The 13,752-nt window shown below is 43.6% G+C and overlaps 1 long non-coding RNA gene across 1 annotated transcript; it reads right to left on the reverse strand.

Moving 5' to 3' along the window:
- Positions 1–3,373: 3,373 nt before the first annotated feature.
- Positions 3,374–4,851, reverse strand: LOC117518353. Its single transcript, XR_004562959.1, has 3 exons — positions 4,664–4,851; positions 3,848–3,933; positions 3,374–3,733 (listed from the first exon to the last, which is right to left on the reverse strand). It is a non-coding gene; the product is annotated as an uncharacterized LOC117518353 (long non-coding RNA).
- Positions 4,852–13,752: the final 8,901 nt, after the last annotated feature.

The raw sequence follows: 13,752 nt of genomic DNA on the forward strand, positions 1-13,752 counted from the left end.
ACTCTGCACTGTGTTGGTATATGGCATTAGAGAACATAAAGAAGGAATCATATCCTTAAACCTAGTTACAGCGCTTTTTGAAAGACTTCTAGTGTAATGAAACTTATTCCCCACTGCTGGGTAGTCCATCAGAGTAAATGTAAATGTTATTAAGAAATGATCAGACAGAAGGGAGTTTTCAGGGAATACTGTTCAGTCTTCAATTTCCATACCATAAGTCAGAACAAGATCTAAGATATGATTAAAGTGGTGGGTGGACTCATTTACATTTTGAGCAAAGCCAATTGAGTCTAATAATAGATTAAATGCAGTGTTGAGGCTGTCATTCTCAGCATCTGTGTGGATGTTAAAATCGCCCACTATAATTATCTTATCTGAGCTAAGCACTAAGTCAGACAAAAGGTCTGAAACTTCACAGAGAAACTCACAGTAACGACCAGGTGGACGATAGATAACAACAAATAAAACTGTTTTTTGGGACTTCCAATTTGGATGGACAAGACTAAGAGTCAAGCTTTCAAATGAATTAAAGCTCTGTCTGGGTTTTTGATTAATTAATTAGCTGGAGTGGAAGATTGCTGCTAATCCTCCGCCTCGGCCTGTGCTACGAGCGTTCTGGCAGTTAGTGTAACTCGGGGGTGTTGACTCATTTAAACTAAAATATTCATCCTGCTGTAAACAGGTTTCTGTAAAGCAGAATAAATCAATATGTTGATCAATTATTATATCATTTACTAACAGAGACTTAGAAGAGAGAGACCTAATATTTAATAGACCACATTTATAGAGTAGTAGTAGCCAACCACCAGTAGAGGTATGTTCTATCTATATACATAAAAACAAATTCAACAGATTGGCCTGCATCATTTTTGAAAGAAATTCTCCAAAACATTACTCTTCATCCAAATTTTGGGCAGTGGCTCGACTTTGCATGGATTTGGTCTAGAGTGAAGCAGTGAAGTGCCTCCTTCCCTTCACTAGCCTTGGGTGTGCACCTTGGGCAAGTGCTAGTCCAGCCTTAGCCTCTCTTGCCAGGGTTACGGTGTTTCCATGCTGCCTTGCATGTTAGCTCCAGGAGGAGTAAAGGCTAAGGGAGTAGACCCTGTCAGAAAATCTAAAAGGTGATGTAACACAGTGGTAAACATACCACTATCCCAGCTTTTTTGAAATGTGTTGCAGGCATCCATTTCAAAATGAGCAAATATTTGCACAAAAACAATAAAGTTTATCAGTTTGAACAATAAATATCTTGTCTTTGTGGTGTATTGAATTGAATATAGGTTGAAGAGGATTTACAAATCCTTGTATTCTGATTGTATTTACATTTTACACGCAGATGATACCCAGCTTTATCTATCCATGAAGCCAGAGGACACACACCAATTAGCTAAACTGCAGGATTGTCTTACAGACATAAAGACATGGATGACCTCTAATTTCCTGCTTTTAAACTCAGATAAAACTGAAGTTATTGTACTTGGCCCCACAAATCTTAGAAACATGGTGTCTAACCAGATCCTTGCTCTGGATGGCATTACCCTGACCTCTAGTAATACTGTGAGAAATCTTGGAGTCATTTTTGATCAGGATATGTCATTCAATGCGCATATTAAACAAATATGTAGGACTGCTTTTTTGCATTTACGCAATATCTCTAAAATTAGAAAGGTCTTGTCTCAGAGTGATGCTGAAAAACTAATTCATGCATTTATTTCCTCTAGGCTGGACTATTGTAATTCATTATTATCAGGTTGTCCTAAAAGTTCCCTGAAAAGCCTTCAGTTAATTCAAAATGCTGCAGCTAGAGTACTAACGGGGACTAGAAGGAGAGAGTATATCTCACCCATATTGGCCTCTCTTCATTGGCTTCCTGTTAATTCTAGAATAGAATTTAAAATTCTTCTTCTTACTTATAAGGTTTTGAATAATCAGGTCCCATCTTATCTTAGGGACCTCATAGTACCATATCACCCCAATAGAGCGCTTTGCTCTCAGACTGCAGGCTTACTTGTAGTTCCTAGGGTTTGTAAGAGTAGAATGGGAGGCAGAGCCTTCAGCTTTCAGGCTCCTCTCCTGTGGAACCAGCTCCCAATTCAGATCAGGGAGACAGACACCCTCTCTACTTTTAAGATTAGGCTTAAAACTTTCCTTTTTGCTAAAGCTTATAGTTAGGACTGGATCAGGTGACCCTGAACCATCCCTTAGTTATGCTGCTATAGACTTAGACTGCTGGGGGGTTCCCATGATGCACTGAGTGTTTCTTTCTCTTTTTGCTCTGTATGCACCACTCTGCATTTAATCATTAGTGATTGATCTCTGCTCCCCTCCACAGCATGTCTTTTTCCTGGTTCTCTCCCTCAGCCCCAACCATTCCCAGCAGAAGACTGCTCCTCCCTGAGCCTGGTTCTGCTGGAGGTTTCGTACAGTTGACAAAGGGAGTTTTTCCTTCCCACTGTCGCCAAGTGCTTGCTCACAGGGGGTCGTTTTGACCGTTGGGGTTTTTCCGTAATTATTGTATGGCCTTGCCTTACAATATAAAGCGCCTTGGGGCAACTGTTTGTTGTGATTTGGTGCTATATAAATAAAATTGATTGAAATTGATTGATTTTACACAATGCCTCAACTTCATTGGACTTGGGGTCGTGCAATCTGTTGGACCTGATGGACATCCTGGTTTTCTTGCCTCCTCAGATGTTCTGCAGGATTAAAGAAGGGCATTCATCCTAGGGCAAGCGTGTGCCCTTTTATTTCTGCCCAGGCTCAAGAGCTAAAGGCATGGTTGTGATGGTCGTTGTCATTCTGAAATTTGGTGTCTAGGAATACGTCGGCAGCTGACCATATGACCACACAGACCGTGTCCAAATTTTGCACACAAACTCAACTGCACTCACTCATCTTCAACCACATACTCCACTTAAGGGTGACGGGGGGCTGGATTCTATCCCAGCAGCCATAGGGCGTGAGGCGGGGCACACCCAACCCAGTCTCATGGATTGTCATGATTCAGCAGCATGAAATATACATTCATCTGTTGGTTTGTCATATTGTCACAAAAAGTGCAAAATTTTCGTCATGGCAGCACAAATTCATTCAAATTCATTCCGTGACGGCTGCACCTAAAGTGCAATGGGGGTCGGGGTGGTTATGGTTAGGGTTAGGGGAAGGAGTAGGATTAAGTTATGGTTAAGGTTAGGGTTGGGGGTAGGAGTAGGGTTAGTAATAGTGAGTTAAAAAAACCCCGAAAAGCATTAAAATTTGAATCATTTCGTGATGGGCAGACGAAAAGTAAATGTGAGACTGGGCTGTGTACACCCTGGACAGAACGCCAGTCTGCTCTTACACCAAATAATTCGTACAACACCAGACGGAAAGGTCGATCTCTATCATGAAATTATTGTAATTCTACATCTGTAGTGTGGAGTTTCAGCTTTAACAAAAACATCACATTAACTATTTAGTAATTACAACCATATTTTACACAGCAGTCCCTCCCTCTGTTTCAGAAGGCACACATAATTGGAAAAAAAGAGGTTCCTTAAGTTTGTTGGACATCTGTCGCCTCTTCCTTGTGCGTTAAAGCAGTGTCATCAGTCTGACAGCCGACTGACAGCTACCTGTCCTGATACCAGTGTGACACTTGAAGAAGCTGGAATGCTACGGGGCAATTTGCGTCCTTGTAATGTTGATCACTCTGATTTGGACTTGTCCGTTGCCGACCTGGTCTTGAAAAAAACTAAATGAAAGAAAAACAGACAATAATCATTCAGAAATGTTTAATTGGTTTCACTTCAGTCTCACAATTGCTTGTATTATCTTGATGGATGAGGACGTCAGTTGTCTGTCTTACCTGTTGTATAACTTCACTGATAGTTGCGCTGCTGACCTCAACACGGGATTGCAGCTTGACCTGTACGAATGCCCGTGAGAACGACCCTGTGTGATTAAAAGATTAGGTGTCATCAATAAAAAGGAATATATTTGCAAACACCTTTTGTTTGCTAATAAAGTCTTTTCCTGCAAAACTATGGTCTCCTTAATCATCCATCTGATAGCTTAACTCTGAAGTCTGGTACAATTTGTTTTATTCCAGACAAACACGATCATGAAACATTTCAGATGAGAGGAAACGGTAACTTCAAAAGTACTTCTGCGGATACTGCATTTCCTATCTTTCTGTCATTTATTAAATGTGTACCTTGGCAGCTGATGTCTGGCGCAGCCAAAAAAAAAAGTGACATTAAGTGCATGGTTCGTTTTCAATATTAACCACATGGACAATAATTTGCTCCACTGAAACATTTTGCACAGCGTTTATATTAAAACAGAACACTCTGGCATGACATCATCACAAAACATCTATTGGGCATTTAATAAACTTTCTTCCAAAAAGAGGTGGGGCGAGTGCTCGGCCGTGGTCTCTCAGACTCGTGAGTACAGTAAACTGAATTATCAGTGAAAAGTATGTCAGCTACTTTATGAAGACTAGAACATCAAGAGAGCAAGTGATTATCCATTAACACATTCATCATTCATTCATTCATCTTCACCTTCACTTATCCGGGATCGGGTCACGTGGGCAACAGCTTGAGCAGGTAACGTCATTAACGCATACTAGAGGATTTACTGCACCTAACTTCTATTCAAAGGATTCATAAATGATTACCTTGAGTTGTTTGTCCTGGAGTTGAAACAATTGTGCTGGTGATATTAGTTGGAGGGGTAGTTGTGGTGATGGGAGTAGTTGTGGGAATAGTTGTAGTGATGGGAGTAGTTGTGGGAATAGTTGTGGTGATGGGAGTAGTTGTAGGAGTGCTTGTGGTGATGGGAGTAGTTGTGGTGATGGGAGTAGTTGTGGGAATAGTTGTGGTGATGGGAGTAGTAGTAGGCGTGCTTGTGGTGATGGGAGTAGTTGTAGGAGTAGTTGTAGGAGTGCTTGTGGTGATGGGAGTAGTTGTGGTGATGGGAGTAGTTGTGGAATGTTGTGGTGATGGTAGTGGTAGTAGTAGTAGGAGTGCTTGTGGTGATGGAGTAGTTGTGGTGATGGGAGTAGTTGTGGGAATAGTTGTGGTGGTGGGTAGTAGTAGGAGTGCTTGTAGTTGTAGGAGTGCTTGTGGTGATGGGAATAGTTGTGGTGATGGGAGTAGTTGTAGGAGTGCTTGTAGTTGTAGGAGTGCTTGTGGTGATGGGAATAGTTGTGGTGAGGGGTAGTAGTTGTAGGAGTGCTTGTGGTGATGGGAGTAGTTGTGGTGATGGGAGTAGTTGTAGGAGTGCTTGTGGTGATGGGAATAGTTGTGGTGATGGGAGTAGTTGTGGGAATAGTTGTGGTGATGGGAGTAGTTGTAGGAGTGCTTGTGGTGATGGGAGTAGTTGTGGTGATGGAGTAGTTGTGGGAATAGTTGTGGTGATGGGAGTAGTAGTAGGCGTGCTTGTGGTGATGGGAGTAGTTGTAGGAGTGCTTGTGGTGATGAGAGTAGTTGTGGGAATAGTTGTGATGGGAGTAGTAGTAGGAGTGCTTGTGATGATGGGAGTAGTGGTAGGCGTGCTTGTGGTGATGGGAGTAGTTGTAGGAGTGCTTGTGGTGATGGGAATAGTTGTGGTGATGGGAGTAGTTATAGGAGTGCCTGTGGTGATGGGAGTAGTTGTGGGAATATTAGTGGTGATGGGAGTAGTTGTGGTGATGGGAGTAGTTGTAGGAGTGCTTGTGGTGATGGGAATAGTAGTGGTGATGGGAGTAGTTGTGGTGATGGGAGTAGTTGTAGGAGTGCTTGTGGTGATGGGAATAGTAGTGGTGATGGGAGTAGTTGTGTGATGGGAGTAGTTGTAGGAGTGCTTGTGGTGATGGGAATAGTTGTGGTGATGGGAGAGTAGTTGTAGGAGTGCTTGTGGTGATGGGAGTAGTAGTGGGAATAGTAGTTGTGGGTTGTGGTGATGGGAGTAGTTGTGGTGATGGAGTGTGTTAGGATGGTTGTGGTGATGGGAGTAGTTGTGGTGGATGGGAGTAGTTGTGGGAAAGTTGTGGTGATGGGAGTAGTTGCGGGTGCGGTGATGGGAGTAGTAGGAGTCTTTTGTGATGGGAGTAGTTAGTTAGTAGTAGTTGTGGTGATGGGAGTAGTAGTTGTAGGATGCTTGTGGTGATAGGAATAGTTGTGGTGATGGGAGTAGTTGTGGTGAGGGGAGTAGTTGTAGTAGTGCTTTGGTGTATGGAATAGTTGTGGTGAGGGAGTAGTTGTGGTGATGGGAGTAGTGTAGGAGTGGTTGTGGTGATGGGAATAGTGTGTGATGGAGGGCGTAGTTGTGGTGATGGGAGTAGTTGTGGTGATGGGAGTAGTTGTAGGATTGGTTGTGGTGATGGGAGCAGTTGTAGGAGTGGTGTGTGCGTGATGGGAGTAGTTTGTAGGAGTCGTTGTGATGATGGGAGTAGTTGTGGAATAGTTGTGGTGATGGGTAGTAGTGGTAGGAGTGCTTGTGGTGATGGAGAGTAGTTGTGGTGATGGGAGTAGTTGTCGGAGTGCTTGTGGTGATGGGAGTAGTTGTGGGAATAGTTGTGGTGATGGGAGAAGGTGTAGGAGTGGTTGTCGTGATGGGAGTAGTTGTAGGAGTCGTGATGATGGTAGTAGTTGTGGGAATAGTTGTGGTGATGGGAGAGTAGTTGTAGGAGTGCTTGTGGTGATGGGAGTAGTGTGGTGCTGGGAGTAGTTGTCAGAGGTTGTAGTGATGGGAAGTAGCTGTGGGAATAGTTGTGGTGATGGGAGAAGGTGTAGGAGTGGTTTGTGGTGATGGGAATAGTTATGGTGATGGCAGGAGTTGTGGGACTAGTTGTGGTGGTGGGAGTAGTTGAGGTGATGGGAGTAGTTGAGGTGATGGGAGTAACTGTGGGAATAGTTGTGATGGGAGTAGTTGTAGGAGGGCTTGTGGTGATGGGAAATAGTTGTGGTGATGGGAGTAGTTGTAGGAGTGCTTTGTGTGATAGCAATAGTTGTGGTGATGGGAGTAGTTAGTTTGTAGGAGTTGCTTGTGGTGATGGGAAGTAGTGTGGGAATAGTTTTGGTGATGGGAGTAGTTGTAGAGTGCTTGTGGTGATGAGAGTAGTTGTGGGAAATAGTTGTGGTGATGGGAGTAGTTGTGGGATGGGAGTAGTGTAGGAGTGCTTGTGGTGATGGGAGTAGTTGTGGGAATAGTTGTTGGAGGGAGTAGTTGTAGGAGTGCTTGTGGTGATGGGAGTAGTTGTGGGAACAATTGTGGTGATGGGAGCAGTTGTAGGAGTGGTTGTCGTGATGGGAATAGTTGTGATGATGGGAGTAGTTGTGGGAATAGTTGTGGTGATGGGAGTAGTTGTAGGAGTGCTTGTGGTGATGGGAGTAGTTGTGGGAATAGTTGTGGTGATGGGGAGAAGGTGTAGGAGTGGTTGTGGTGATGTGAATAGTTATGGTGATGGCAGGAGTTGTGGGAATAGTTGTGGTGGTGGGAGTAGTTGAGGTGATGGCAGTAACTGTGGGAATAGTTGTGATGGGAGTAGTTGTAGGAGGGCTTGTGGTGATGGGAATAGTTGTGGTGATGGGAGTAGTTGTAGGAGTAGATGTGGTGATGAGAGTAGCTGTGGTGATGGGAGTAGTTGTGGGAATAGTTGTGGTGATGGGAGCAGTTGTAGGAGTGGTTGTCGTGATGGAGTAGTTGTAGGAGTCGTTGTGATGATGGGAGTAGTTGTGGGAATAGTTGTGGTGATGGGAGTAGTTGTAGGAGTGCTTGTGGTGATGGGAGTAGTTGTGGTGATGGGAGTAGTTGTCGGAGTGCTTGTGGTGATGGGAGTAGTTGTGGAATAGTTGTGGTGATGGGAGAAGGTGTAGGAGTGGTTGTGGTGATGGGAATAGTTCTGGTGATGGCAGGAGTTGTGGGAATAGTTGTGGTGGTGGGAGTAGTTGAGGTGATGGGAGTAACTGTGGGAATAGTTGTGATGGGAGTAGTTGTAGGAGGGCTTGTGGTGATGGGAATAGTTGTGGTGATGGGAGTAGTTGTAGGAGTGCTTGTGGTGATAGGAATAGTTGTGGTGATGGGAGTAGTTGTAGGAGTGCTTGTGGTGATGGGAGTAGTTGTGGGAGTACTTGTGGTGATAGGAATAGTTGTGGTGATGGGAGTAGTTGTAGGAGTGCTTGTGGTGATAGCAATAGTTGTGGTGATGGGAGTAGTTGTAGGAGTGCTTGTGGTGTGGGAGTAGTTGTGGGAATAGTTGTGGTGATGGGAGTAGTTGTAGGAGTGGTTGTGGTGATGAGAGTAGTTGTGGGAATAGTTGTGGTGATGGGAGTAGTTGTAGGAGTGCTTGTGGTGATGGGAGTAGTTGTGGGAATAGTTGTGGTGATGGGAGTAGTTGTAGGAGTGCTTGTGGTGATGGGAGTAGTTGTGGGAACAATTGTGGTGATGGGAGCAGTTGTAGGAGTGGTTGTCGTGATGGGAGTAGTTGTAGGAGTCGTTGTGATGATGGGAGTAGTTGTGGGGAATAGTTGTGGTGATGGGAGTAGTTGTAGGAGTGCTTTGTGGTGATGGGAGTAGTTGTGGTGATGGAGTAGTAGTTGTCGGAGGTGCTTGTGGTGATGGGAGTAGTTGTGGGAATAGTTATGGTGATGGCAGGAGTTGTGGGAATAGTTGTGGTGGTGGGAGTAGTTGAGGTGATGGGAGTAACTGTGGGAATAGTTGTGATGGGAGTAGTTGTAGGAGGGCTTGTGGTGATGGGAATAGTTGTGGTGATGGGAGTAGTTGTAGGAGTAGATGTGGTGATGAGAGTAGCTGTGGTGATGGGAGTAGTTGTGGGAATAGTTGTGGTGATGAGAGCAGTTGTAGGAGTGATTGTCGTGATGGGAGTAGTTGTAGGAGTCGTTGTGATGATGGGAGTAGTTGTGGGAATAGTTGTGGTGATGGGAGTAGTTGTGGTGATGGGAGTAGTTGTAGGAGTGCTTGTGGTGATGGGAGTAGTTGTGGTGATGGGAGTAGTTGTCGGAGTGCTTGTGGTGATGGGAGTAGTTGTGGGAATAGTTGTGGTGATGGGAGAAGGTGTAGGAGTGGTTGTGGTGATGGGAATAGTTATGGTGATGGCAGGAATTGTGGGAATAGTTGTGGGGTGGGAGTAGTTGAGGTGATGGGAGTAACTGTGGGAATAGTTGTGATGGGAGTAGTTGTAGGAGGGCTTGTGGTGATGGGAATAGTTGTGGTGATGGGAGTAGTTGTAGGAGTAGATGTGGTGATGAGAGTAGCTGTTGGAGTATTTGTATGAATAGTTACAGATGTCGTTTCAGCTGGAGTTGTCATTGAAGTGGTTTGGGTTGTAGTTTCATTACTAGTTGCTGTAACTGAAGCTGTTGATGTCGTATTTGTTTTTGTAGTAGTTGCAGAGGCAGTTGGAGGAGTTGAAGGTGTTGTCACTGAGGCTGTGGTCACAGTTCTAGATGAAGCCACTGTTGGTGGGTTGTACTCATAGTTTCAGCAGCAGTTGATGGAGTAGAAGGTGTAGTTAAGTTTGTAATGGCTCCAGTTGTTGTTGTGTTGCCAGACAGAGGCGTAGCTGCGTATTAAGAACAGGTTTAGAAAGCACTTGAAATGCAATACCTGAAATTTTCCCTGATAAGTTTATTTCCTTCAACACCTTCTACAACCCCAATTCCAATGAAATTGGGACGTTGTGTAAATGTAAATAAAAACAGAATACAATGATCTGCAAATCCTCTTCAACCTATATTCAGTTGAATACATCACAAAATACAAGATATTTAATGTTCAAACTGGTAAAGTTTGTGTAAAGATTTGCTCATTTTGAAATGGATGCCTGCAACACATTTCAAAAAAGTTAGGGCAGGGCAACAAAAGACTGAGAAAGTTGATGAATGTTCAAAGAACACCTAACTGAAAACAGGTGAATGTCATGATTGGGTATAAAAGGAGCATCCCCAAAAGGCTCAGCTGTTCACAAGCAAAGATGGGGTGAAGATCACCACTTTGTGAACAAGTGCATGAAAAAAATAGTCCAGCAGTTTGAGGACAATGTTTCTCAATGTTCAATTGCAAGGAATGTAGGGATTCCATCATCTACAGTCCGTAACATAATCAGAAGATTCAGAGAATCTGGAGAACTTTCTACATGTAAGCGGCAAGGCTGAAAACCAACATTGAATGCCCGTGACCTTCAATCCCTCAGGTGGCACTGCATTAAAAACCAACATCATTATGTAAAGGATATTACCGCGTGGGCTCAGGAACACTTCAGAAAACCATTGTCAGTTAACACAGTTCGTCGCTACATCTACAAGTGCAAGTTAAAACTCTACCATGCAAAGTGAAAGCCATATATCATCTACATCCAGAAACACCTCCGCCTTCTCTGGGTCCGAGCTCATTTGAAATGGACAGACGCAAAGTGGAAAAGTGTGCTGCGGTTTGATGAGTCCACATTTCAAATTGTTTTTGGAAATCATGGACATTGTGTCCTCTGGACAAAAGAGGAAAAAGAGCATGCAGATTGTTATCAGTGCAAAGTTCAAAAGCCAGCATCTGTGATGGTATGGAGGTGTGTTAGTGCCCATGGCATGGGCATCTTACACATCTGTGATGGCACCATCAGTGCTGGAAGGTACATCCAGGTTTTGGAGCAACATGTGCTGCCATCCAAGCAATGTCTTTTTCAGGGACGTCCCTGCTTATTTCAGCAAGACAATGCCAAGCCACATTCTGCACATGTTACAACAGCGTGACTTCCTAGTAAAAGAGTGCGGGTACTAGACTGGCCTGCCTGCAGTCCAGACCTGTCATCCATTAAAAATGTGTGGCGCATTATGAAGCGGAAAATACGACAACAGAGACCGCAGACCGTTGAACAACTGAAGTCGTACATCAAGCAAGAATGGGAAAGAATTCCACCTACAAAGCTTCAACAATTAGTGTCCTCAGTTCCCAAACGCTTATTGAGTGTTGTTAGAAGGAAAGGTGATGTAACACAGTGGTAAACATACCACTGTCCCAGCTTTTTTGAAACGTGTTGCAGGCATCCATTTGAAAATGAGTAAATATTTGCACAAAAACAATAAAGTTTATCAGTTTGAACATTAAATATCTTGTCTTTGTGGTGTATTCAATTGAATATACACTCAACAAAAATATAAACGCAACACTTTTGGTTTTGCTCCCATTTTGTATGAGATGAACTCAAAGATCTAAAACTTTTTCCACATACACAATATCACTATTTCCCTCAAATATTGTTCACAAACCAGTCTAAATCTGTGATAGTGAGCACTTCTCCTTTGCTGAGATAATCCATCCCACCTCACAGGTGTGCCATATCAGATGCTGATTAGACACCATGATTAGTGCACAGGTGTGCCTTAGACTGCCCACAATAAAAGGCCACTCTGAAAGGTGCAGTTTTAAAACACAGCACAATGCCACAGATGTCGCAAGATTTGAGGGAGCGTGCAATTGGCATGCTGACAGCAGGAATGTCAACCAGAGCTGTTGCTCGCGTATTGAATGTTCATTTCTCTATCATAAGCCGTCTCCAAAGGCAGTACATCCAACCAGCCTCACAACTGCAGACCACGTGTAACCACACCAGCCCAGGACCTCCACATCCAGCATGTTCACCTCCAAGATCGTCTGAGACCAGCCACTCGGGCAGCTGCTGGAGCAATCGGTTTGCATAACCAAAGAATTTCTGCACAAACTGTCAGAAACCGTCTCAGGGAAGCTCATCTGCATGCTCGTCGTCCTCATCGGGGTCTCGACCTGACTCCAGTTCATCGTCGTAACCGACTTGAGTGGGCAAATGCTCACATTCGCTGGTGTTTGGCACGTTGGAGAGGTGTTCTCATCACGGATGATGCGAAGGAGATGTGTTGCACTGCATGAGGCAAATGGTGGTCACACCAGATACTGACTGGTATCCCCCCCCCCCCCAATAAAACAAAACTGCCCTTTTCAGAGTGGCCTTTTATTGTGGGCAGTCTAAGGCACACCTGTGCACTAATCATGGTGTCTAATCAGCATCTTGATATGGCACACCTGTGAGGTGGGATGGATTATCTCAGCAAAGGAGAAGTGCTCACTATCACAGATTTCGACTGGTTTGTGAACAATATTGAGGGAAATGGTGATATTGTGTATGTGGAAAAAGTTTTAGATCTTTGAGTTCATCTCATACAAAATGGGAGCAAAACCAAAAGTGTTGCGTTTATATTTTTGTTGAGTATAGGTTGAAGAGTTGTGATTGTTGAGGTAGCAGTTGCCGTGAAGCTGCAGTTGTGTTACCAGGTGGCATTGCTCCTGCACCTGCGTATTTACATGAAGAATGTGCTTAGAAAAGCATTGAAATGAAATAGCTGAACGTTTCCCTGACATGTTTACTTCCTTCAGCACATTTCGTGGTATCTTTGTGTGATGATCATAATCAATCAAGCAAGCAACATTTATATCTGTAGCCCTTTACAGCAGCCAGACGGTGTCCAAAGTGCTTTCCAATTAAATCGAAGATCAAAAATTCACAGTTAAAAATGCACATAAAAACAAAACATGACACAGCACCACTCGATATTAAAAGTCAGTTTAAAAGTCCTGAGCTTTGATTTTAAAAATGCTCGGTCAGTACTTGTGCGTAAATCAGGAGGTAACCTGTTCCACAGTCTGTGGCCAGCTACTGCAAACACACGATCACGCCAGAGCTTGTACTTTGAACTCAGAACATGTATGTGAAGCTGACCAGATGCCTGTAATGTCCTACTGTTAGTGTGGGGAGTTAAAATTTCAGACACGTAGGATGGTTCAAGGTCATTAATAGCTTTAAAAACAAACATTAAAATTAATTCTAAAATGAACTAGAAGCCAGTGGAGTGAGTAAAGTTCTGGCGTAATATGCTCACCTCTGGAAGTGTTCGTTAAAGAGCAGCATCATTTTGTGCAAGTTGGAGGTGTGCAAGAGAAGACTGGTTAACACCAGAATAAAGTGCATTACAGCAATTAAGTCTGGAGATGATGAAAACATGAATGGATATCTGAAAATCAGGTCTACTAAGAAAGTGCTTTACTTTAGCCAGGAGACATAGCTGGAAAAACTTGCTTTGACAACAGAGTTTATCTGTTGATCAAACCTCACACAGCTTGCCAGCTGATTTTAAATAATTAGCCAGAACACTAAAGTTTGACGGTACAACATTCGGCATGCCAGAATGTCCAAACACAATGGTCTCTAGCTTACCATCATTTAGGTAAAGGACATTTTGGAACAGTCCCTGCTTTACATCAGGAATACAATTAAGTAATGAATTCAATGCATCGCTTCCATTAAGGTGCCCTGACACTTGCACGACTTTGCTCCGGGCACTTGCACGTACTCTGCTGTGCAGGAGAGAAAACTCATCGCAAACTGTTGTAAACCGCTGTAGACTGTGCGCAGCTTCATGCAAGTGTGCAAAGAAAATTTTGAAATGTTAAAAATCTCTGTCACATATTAATTACGTGAAGTTCACATGAACATTGCGCAAACAATTCAAAAACACTGCGTGTTAACGCGAGTGTGTCAGCATACCCCCATCACAGCACAGCTCATCTGAATGATTATAGCAAGATGTTAAATCCATCATAAGCAAACTTTTACAGCTACTCAGCTCAACTCAACTTTATTTATAGAGCACTTCGAACAGCCAAAATTGAAACCAAGTTTCAGTTTTTGGAGCTGCAACAGAAAATGATCGATCCCCTCTGAGCGTTCACTTGGACCTT

This window comes from Thalassophryne amazonica, chromosome 10 (genome assembly GCF_902500255.1).
Source record: "Thalassophryne amazonica chromosome 10, fThaAma1.1, whole genome shotgun sequence".
Classification (NCBI taxonomy): Eukaryota; Metazoa; Chordata; class Actinopteri; order Batrachoidiformes; family Batrachoididae; genus Thalassophryne; species Thalassophryne amazonica.